Here is a 9,644-nt window from a genome sequence, read left to right as displayed (position 1 = left end):
CATGATTTTGCGGATTGCAGGCCACTTGAAATCCTACAAAACTGTATGTTCATTTTGAACCACTATATATTTACACAAGCGTGCACACACAGACATCTACACACATCCACATCCACACGCACACAGGCACAGTATCACAAATTGTATGATGGGGAAGGTACATAAATACTACTAGCAGAATAGTTGGATATGCGATAACTGTTAAACCCAGAAAGCAATATTACTCTGGACTCTTGTCCACTTGCTAGATACAGCACCTTCTTCGCAGAGCCAAGAAACATCATTATAAACTTTGGTGAACTCCTGACTGTGTTGAACTGTTACTGCAAAACATGGCAGTATTTGCAACACCCCCCTGCTCAGGATAAGTGGGTATAGATAATGGATTGGTGGATGGACACCAATGACCCTCCTTGGATTCCATCATGACACTGGCTGTGAAGGCCTTGGCACCATTACAGGTTGATTTGTTATAGCAGACTCGGCCCTTGACTGATGCCGAGACACGCCCACATCCAGTGATCTTGTTCCTACACACCCGTACACCAAGAAGCAGCGGAGCAGTTATGTAAGTGACGAGCCACAGTGAGGCCTCTGCCATGGCGTCCTGATTTTGCATATCACACCCTGCGCTCTCTGCCAGCAGCAGCATTGCAGTGGCTGCGAATCTCTACATTCGCGGAGTGCTATGCGTTTACTTGCCGGCGATCAAGCTGATCGTTTAGACTCTGAGGCTCTATGAGGGAGGAGGAGGGGGTGGGGTTTGTGACCGAGCTTTCAGAGAAAACTTCGAGAATTGACAGATCTGAGCCTAAGACTGCTGCAAGGTGAATAACCTGAAATGCACTGTCAGACTATAAATGAGAGTCCCTGGACTACTTCTTTTATCTCCTATGCATGCTCAGCCTTGGCCACTGTTTAAGTGCACCCTCCCTGAATGGTACTGTTAAATCAAATAAAAGAATCACATTTTAAAAGCAGTGTGACTGAATAAATGCAAGCTGGCCCACATGTCATCATGTGAGCTCACGTGGGTGGAAAAAGTCCCAATGGTATATTCAGGTATGGTGAAAGGCGTGGCATTTCTTGCCAGTTATTTTTTCTGCTCGCCCCACCCCCCCATAACCATCCCCCATATGGACTCGCACGCTCAGTCAGCACGGGGCCACGCTTTCTCCGTGGCAACACCATGTTTGGCTCACTCTGTCACTGGCTACATGAGCCACAGGGGCAGTGGATTTATGTGTTTCTGCCGTTCATGGCTGTACTTCATCTGTCAGATCCAGCTTTTCTGTCAGACAGCAAAACTGGCTCAGCTGTCCCCACAGTAGCACAGGAAGAGGTCCGTGGAATCGCTCTCATAGTAAATGCTAAACATCAAAGCATCAAACACAGTGTTTATGATGTGTGCTGTTGCCATTGGAATGTTATAAATCAACTATCAGCACAGCAGTTTGAGAATAACTCTTTCAGCTGACGTTTGATTTGCTGTTCAAGAAGAGAGGGTTCAGTGTTTCTGTTAACACTGTCTGTTAAGCTTCTGTTGAGTTCACTCCTTCTCACCCTCCCGTCAGTCACCATTATTTTGATTTCCTAATCAAAGAACTGATCACTGCAGAGGCAGCTTCCATGCCTAATGATGTAGGAATAGCGCCATCTTGTGGAATGGTGTATTAAAGTGAGAAAATGCATTGTTATGTTAACTCCGTACTCCTGTACATATGAAAGCAGTTGATAAAAAAGAAAACTAATTTGGACAGACTTTTTCCACACAAAAGCTTGGATTTGTCAGCATATAACCTAAAGCCAAAGCAAAAGTGTTTTTACAGTACATATGGGTGGCAATGCAACAAAATGGTTAGAGACCTGAGCTTGTAACAGTGAGTTTGTAGTGGGGAAAACTGTGGTAACCTAGATTAATATACTCTGGATACGCATGGCTACTAAACGCCCAAAATTTACATACTGTACATTTTCAGAAAGGGCATTGTTATTTCAGACAAGAGAATTATGGGCTAAAACATAGCATTAAAAAAATGACAAGCAAGAACAGCTAGGACCAGGCATGATTACAGAGAGAAGATGACTGTGAAAGGAGCGCCACAGACTAGAATCCATCTTAGGCTCTCTCTGATTACTGAACAGAGAGAGGGTGTAAGGAATACAAGGCCAAGAGGTTTAGGTTAGTGTGGGTCAGGCCACACGATATCCTGGTTGTGTACCCATGACCCATGACCTTTGTCAGCTCAAAACATGCTTGTCAGTGACATGGAACACCTCTCTTAAAATACTGGGGTGGATATTCCAAAAATAGGCCAAATTATTTCATTTAGTAAAAAAAAAAACATTGACTATCTATAGCTCAAATACCTGAAAAATGGAGGTTATCAGATTTAGATTTTGCCCAGATTTTGATTTTTGGGACATCACATTTTTGACAGTCAGTTATGTGACTGGCTTCAGACCTGTTTTCACATCCCTTATGTATTGCACTTTTAATTGCTTTTAAATGATTGCAAAGATGTGCTTGTCAAGCCACTTTTTTTGCAGCACAAAAATTGTGTGGTTGTGTCATAATAAATGCTACATGGAGATTCTCACTCCAGCTAGATTTACAAAGACATAACTCCCGGTGAAGTTTTAAATATAAACAAGGGGCTTTGAACTGAATTAAATAAGGAATATAATGATAAAAGCTGTTGCTGTGCCATGTCCACCGGATAACTTTCGTGAAAATGTATGTATTGCATTTGTTGGGACCAGAAGTATCACCAGAAGACATCATGGGGACTTGTCACTTCATACAATCCCCTCTGTGGGTTGTGGTAAAAAGTTATATATGGTTCCTTTGTACAGGATTAACAGTTTAGTCAGTAATTTTACTGTATATAGGAAAAGCTCAGGTATCTTTATATAGACCCTGTCAACATAGGGAGTCTTGACTAGTAACGAAGACACTAAAAACACTCCACTATGCCATCTTGTGGCAATTTGCTGGAACAAAACACTAAATAATAGACAAGAGTCAATCACCCACCTCCCTACAATTTGCGAATCATCATATACAAGTCAATGGGGTTGATATAGATTCATCTTAGAAAATATACATGATGACATTCAAACCCCTTGAATGAATTAAGGACAGGTACGTAACACTACAAAGGCCCAAGTGTGCCTTCTAAAAGACACTGCAGCCCCCTTCCTGGGCCTCTCAATAATAAGTGCAGCTGTTGGTCATATGCTATTAGCAGGGAGCTAATTAACAGCAATATACTGTACCTATAATTATGTACCTAACATTTTTTATTGGGTATATCAATGCTAACTGACCTTGTAGAATCAAAACAAATATCCTTAGGGTATCATAAGCTATCCGTAATAAGTTCAGTTAAAACTTGTTGTGTTTAATGGTGTTCATGACTTGCCTTTACTTTTATTGACTTTTCTTAATTGAACTGTTGGAGGTTCTAAATTATATTCAAACTATATGCATACCTCTACAGTAGGTATGTAAATCCTAAGCTCATATCTGTAAAAAGCAAATGGTCTACAGAAAAATGAAAAAAAAAAAACATAAAAATGTAAATTGGCATTTTTATCAAAGGCTAATTTAAGGCAAGTTTCAGCAGCATCCAAAAACAGTCATACAGAGTGCAGACACAGATTACAATTCAATGTCAAAAAGCAGACGTTAAGGGGTAGTAGTCATAGTAATAAGCCTATGTTTCATACAGAAAATAAATCACAGAGCCTGTGCCGCTCCACAGCGCCAAAAATGAGTAAGCCAGTAAATCAGTAAAATACCAGTTGTGGACCCTAGATGACAGTACTTAGCTAGTTACTTGTGTGTTATTAGTCAATGCAGTTTCCCGGCAATCAGTTTTAACGGCATTCATTGAGCAAATCTGCGCTGTATAAAAACAAAAGAATACATAAATAAAAATGAGGCGTAAAACGGCTCCTTATAGTAGGCCTACTACTACTTTTCGGGTAGGTGTTTCCTTGAATTTAGCTTGGCAGCTGCAATCACTGGTTTCTTCCTTCAGAAAACAGGCAAGTCAGGTGTTTCTAATTAGCATTTTGCCATGAAAGTGATTTCAGAATGGCCAGCTTCTGGACGACGTCTTCTTAATTAGTCATTCGCCCGTGAGATTGATTCTTTTCTTTTTTTTTGCTGCCGCGAAGTTGTGGGTTATGGTTGCAAATAGCAGCCATTAAATGTGTATTTACTTAGTAAAACCGTTATAGATTCATTTCTGTTATACCAACGTTCGTTTGTATGCATAGGTCATCATTTTTCTTTTCATTATAGAATCAAGCGAACTTTGGAATCAACATTCTAAAGCCGAATGAATGCTCTTGTCAAGGTCATCTTCCGCGGAGCGGCTTGTGTATTATTAAGATGCTGCATTCTGTGAACAGTAGTGGTCTGTCTTGAGACCGAAAACTGAAGCACACCAGCATTTCATCAGTTTTCTTAAACGCATGATTTGTGATCCACGGTAATGACTTTTCCATCCACAGCCTCATGCTGCTATTCAATATGTAGCCTCTGTAGGTAGGCCTATACAAGAATGCTTGGCGCTAAAGATCGAAGGACTGGTCCAAACTGAAACGGCAGACTAAAAAAAGTTAATTGATTATCGTACATGTGTTAGGCAGAGGAATGCACTATGGTCATACCTGCATGAAAAATGTCTCTCAGGCATGTGGTTTTAGGTGAAGGGTAGGCTAAATCAGACTCACAGGCATGAATGGTTGTCCAGGTGACGATGACATTTAAGTGAATTAAAAGGTACAACTCCAGCTACGTAATCACTGTACTGGAAAGACCAAAGCAGCGGGAGATGATTAGTTTCAGACCTGTACATCCAAAAAAAAAAAGATCCTCTTGTGGGAAATTAGTCCATTTCTCATATTGGGCATATGTCAGATGTTACAGAGAGGTTTGTCTCGCTGTGGGAAAACAGTGTTGCATGAAATGTTTATTTCAAGTAGGTCAGTGCTGTGTAGTATGTCATTTTTCCTGTGTTGTTGCTACCTTCAACCTGGCACCGTGAGACAAGATGGCATTGATAGGGTTGCAAATGCAATACACAATGGCATCAATAGGGCCCAATACTATATTTTAGTAAAATTACTGGAGTGAAATATGTTCAATGTTACACATAGTGTCTAGAGTATACACCAACATAGGCTCCTCAAGCAGATCCACTTTGTCTCTTAAAACAGTAGGATTGTCCATCACTTGAAGTAAACTACCACCAATATTTTTTATTTGGATGCCAAATGTATGCAGTTGCCTACATGTGGTTAATCAGTTTTAAAACTAGCACAACTGTGTCTTTGAGTATTCTTACTGGAAAGCATAGTGACCATTTCTGCTCTCCTTCAAACCCAACTGTGCATTTTTACAGCATGTTCAGAAATTTGGGAGAACTTAAAAATGCTAATATTTCAACACATTCCTCATCAGAGGCCATCTACAACATGGTTTTAATAGAGAAAAAAAAGAAAAATGAAATTTCATCAGTGTCTGGGTCTCACAGGGTTAATGGCTTGGTGAATAAGGAGTGGAATCCTCCATTAAATTATGAGGCAGACATCACGTGTTAAGATGAATAGTACTGTAATAGTAGCCTACATGCACACTGCAAACATTGCAGAATAAGATTAGCAACACTGCAGCATTAGCAGTTTGTTTTACATTTCATTTTAAGGTTGTCTTGTGATACATTTTAAGAGTTTGCTCTGCCAGTATAGCAGTTAGAACCAGAGTATCATCCACATCGGTGGTAAATGTACACATTTTGTCATGTCATTGTTTCATTACTAGTAAAATACTTGGCCACTAGATGGCAGTATAAAGTTAGAATTTTTTTGAGATCCAAAAAAATGTCTCCAGTGACCACATAGGCACGGGTGGGCCCCGGTCACCTACAAAGTAGTATCCTGGCTCACCCATTTACCTTGGCTGAACCACCGCACCCTGTTGTGAATGCCCACCTGGGTAGTTCTGACCCACCTAGTTCTATGTAGGCCCAATTATTTGAATATTTCTGGCTGCACTGCTGCTCCATACCTTTCATTTCTATTACAAAATATTACCCATTGAAATTTTGTGAATGGGAGTACCCCTTTTTTAAAAAAAAATCACCGGTACTGTAGCTGAGGATTGGTTATAATTGGTTATTGTGAGCACTGAATGGCAATCCGGTAATAAGATACAGATGTAGCGAAGAAATATTCTGAACAATGACAGTTTTTTTTTTTATGTTACAGATGTTATTCAACTGTTATAGCTTCATAGAGACACCTGCTATTAGCTTCATATGTACTATTATTGCATTTACATCTACATCATCTGCTGATCTTGATTCTTTATTGAAGTTCACATCAAACCAAGATGCCCTGAATACATTTGGCTGTTCCTACGTACTGTACTCTGACACTTCAAATGAATCAATATCAATTTCACTTCCAATAATTGTTTTCGTTCAGCCGAAAAGCCAGCGCATAAAAGATGCCAACTTCCTTTCCATCTTCTTTCAGCGCCCTTGACGCTCTGATATCCTTCCCTGATTTACAATGAGAATATGCTAATAATAAAAAGAAATTGTCATTTTAAAATAGGAATTTTCTCAATGACTCTGCGGGCAAGCCCCTCTCCCTTTGTGTGTTCACAAACCACATGCTCTGTGGAAGCTGTGTTCCGTTGTCATAACAACAAGGTACCAGCTGAGCAATTTGTATGCAAATGGAATGGGCTTTGGCCTGGTCTCCCTGCCTCTACGGACGGACCTGGTTACCATGGGAATGCCCATCTCTCACTTGGTTGATTTGATACGTTTCTTTCTCTTTTTTTTGTGTTCTTATCTTCGAAGTGTAGCATGCAGCAAGGTGGCACGTGGCCATGTTGCCATGAGAGACAAAGCATCAGGGGTATGTGTCAGAGCCTTTCCTGGAAGGATTGATTGACCTCAGTGTTTGAGAGAGATGGAGAGAGTGATGCTGTCCGTGATCTCCTTCAGGCCCACCACAGAGCAACAGACTGGCCCACGTTGAACTACTGGTAAGGCTGCATTCTCAGGGAAATCCCTGTAAGCGTTGAGGTGGACAATGAGAATTATATTTCTGGCAAGATTTAATTTTTTACAATTGAATTTTGACGGGATCAAGGTCAGCTATAGGGCATATCTTCAAGGTCTTGGCAGAATAGTCAGGAGTCCAGATGAAGAATATCTTTCAGAAGGAAAGTACAGGATTTTTTTGGAGGGGGAGGTGTGGGGGTGGGGGTGTGGAGGTTCAGTGACCAAGGGCAGATCAGAGTCAGGATGTGACAAGATGACAGTCACAGGAAGCAAAAGCTGATGAGCTGAATCTATGAAGAGCTCTGCCAGCGGAAACAAGGGGCTTTATTAATTCACCCGGCCGATTTCCTTCCATTTCTATTACTTCTCTCTTAGTGGTTATTTGATTAAAAATGCATGAATCACAGCTTCCCATGTCATCCTTGTCACTAATTGGTTTGGGGGACATTGTGGTCCTGGTGGCATGTCAGAAATGCCATGTAATAAATAACTGTCCCTGCTTTTACCATAGTAAGTGCTCAGCACCTGAGATGGTGGCTGTTTGCATGGCTGTTTTATTTGTTCTTATTTCAACTGCCAGTGTAGGTAGGTCAAGTGTACAGACAGATGTCTCATTAGAAAGGTCAGTTTGTTACTTTCTGTCTTCTTAGGCAGTTGTAATTTCGCTTATCTTTTTCTTTTTATATACTTATCTTTATGGCTCTTTACTGTTGGGGTTTTTTTCTTATTTTTTTCCATTTGGCGCGGTGCTATTACCTTGTGAAAAGAATGCCTTTGTCAGTGTAAACATCCGTGTAGAAGCAGCTTTTTCCTTAACCCAAAAAAAGTGGTGCAAATATAGTTTAGTTTTTTTTGTGGACAGGGGGGAGATGGGTAATATAGAATAACTGACAGCTGTTCTTCAATTGTCTTTTCAAGGTCAGAGTGGATGAGGAATGATGAGAGGAGGTGTGAGTGGGGAATGAAATGAGATAGAGGTTGTGAGTGGGGTGTGTGTGTGTGAGGGGCGTTGATGGATGTTGGATAGAGGCTCTTGCATTGAAGGGGGACTTTTCTTTTGTCGAGAGTGCAAAATGTACCTTTGCTTTGTGTCTGCCGCTTCCTCTTGAAGAATTTGTGGAATTGAACAGAGGCTGAGCGAGAGTGGGAGGCTTTTGTCCGCGTTTCTGAGCCCCGGATTGTCAAAAAAAAGCCCTTTGAGAGCCGCGGCACGGTCCTCCTATCTGCGACGGAAGCGCGGGCTGAGGGATGAGACTCAGCCAGAGGGAACCGGCTAGCAATTCAGCAGGGAAGAGAATCAAGTCCAGTCACGAAACGGAATGGAAAAGCTCCTGCTGCAACAGTAATTTGCACTTTTCTGTGACATGGAATCCCCGCGCTTAACATGTATCTCAGATAATCTGTGCCGGCCATGACAGGGCTGGAGATGCCCCTGCCCATCGGTGGGAGAGCATTAAGCTGTCCTTTCATTTGTCTGTGGACTTTGATCAGATGACTTAACTCTTTTACACAGGCTGTGTTTAAGGTCCAGTCAGGACCTTAGTAGCAGTCAGGCCCTCCAGGCTTTACTGGAGAACAGTTATTTCCTGAACATTAGATAAATGTGTAACCAATGGCAGGAAACAGGCAAGTGTGACGCAAATGAGTTTTTATTTCCACTTGCCACAGTCAGAAAGAATCCCGAAACAAGCAGACTGCCACCTTCGCAACACAACTCCTTTGTATCAGCAAATAAAATAGAGACAGACCGATTTGCACCCGCTGTGAATCTTCACAAAAGGCTGTCCATTCAGTTGCCGGTGATGGAGGATGCAGGCATTCTCCTGCTGTGTCTGTGTGCCTTCTGCATTAGCTGCAGCCTGTGCGCTAAAGAGAAGCTAATTGGGATGCACTCTTGCAGAATGTGTCATAGTGTGTCATGTTCACGAGCTGACGCAGCGTTTAAAAGAAAATGTGTAACCATGGTGTTTTGGTGATGAGACATCAAAATTAGTGGCACAAGCTATGTTTGAAAGCAATGTTTTGGTGTGAATGCCCTATTTTTAACAATTAAGGCATCTGATAGTTCTAAATCTACTTTGGTCAAATTGAATGCACAGCAACTTTCACCTTTCCAGGTAAAAAATTGTTATTACATTAACAAACTGAAACTGAAACGCAGTTACATTAAATACACATATATTGTATATTTTAGCTGTACATGCAGGACATTGATAATTTCATGAATTTATCATCAGGGTTACAACGTGCATTAAATTGCTGCAGAACATATTATTTTGTTAAGTTTCCATGTTGTTTCTTGCTTAATGTATTGATTTTGCTGAATTATTATAACCACAAGAAACTGCTTTCCATGGGTATGTAATACAAATGCACTCACGTACGTCATCCCTCTGATGTTGTTCTTCCAGTGTAATTATCATCAGCTTTCTGTTTGATGTATTAAAAAAGATTGAATAGAACATGTGATCACTCCACTGTGAAAGTGTTTATGTGGAGAGAATGTTGTTGCTGCTGAAACTCACCAATTGATGTTTCTACAGTAAATTGTTA

General features: G+C 40.9%; 1 long non-coding RNA gene across 1 annotated transcript; it reads left to right on the top strand.

Annotated features, from left to right (window-relative positions):
* Nucleotides 1-4,234: 4,234 nt before the first annotated feature.
* On the top strand, nucleotides 4,235-9,434 carry LOC118215647. Its single transcript, XR_004762868.1, has 3 exons — nucleotides 4,235-4,502; nucleotides 6,890-7,072; nucleotides 8,203-9,434. It is a non-coding gene; the product is annotated as an uncharacterized LOC118215647 (long non-coding RNA).
* Nucleotides 9,435-9,644: the final 210 nt, after the last annotated feature.

This window comes from Anguilla anguilla, chromosome 16 (assembly GCF_013347855.1).
Source record: "Anguilla anguilla isolate fAngAng1 chromosome 16, fAngAng1.pri, whole genome shotgun sequence".
In the NCBI taxonomy this organism is placed as follows: domain Eukaryota; kingdom Metazoa; phylum Chordata; class Actinopteri; order Anguilliformes; family Anguillidae; genus Anguilla; species Anguilla anguilla.
Note: the sequence above shows the minus strand (reverse complement) of the source record. Positions and strands in the feature narration are given on the sequence as shown.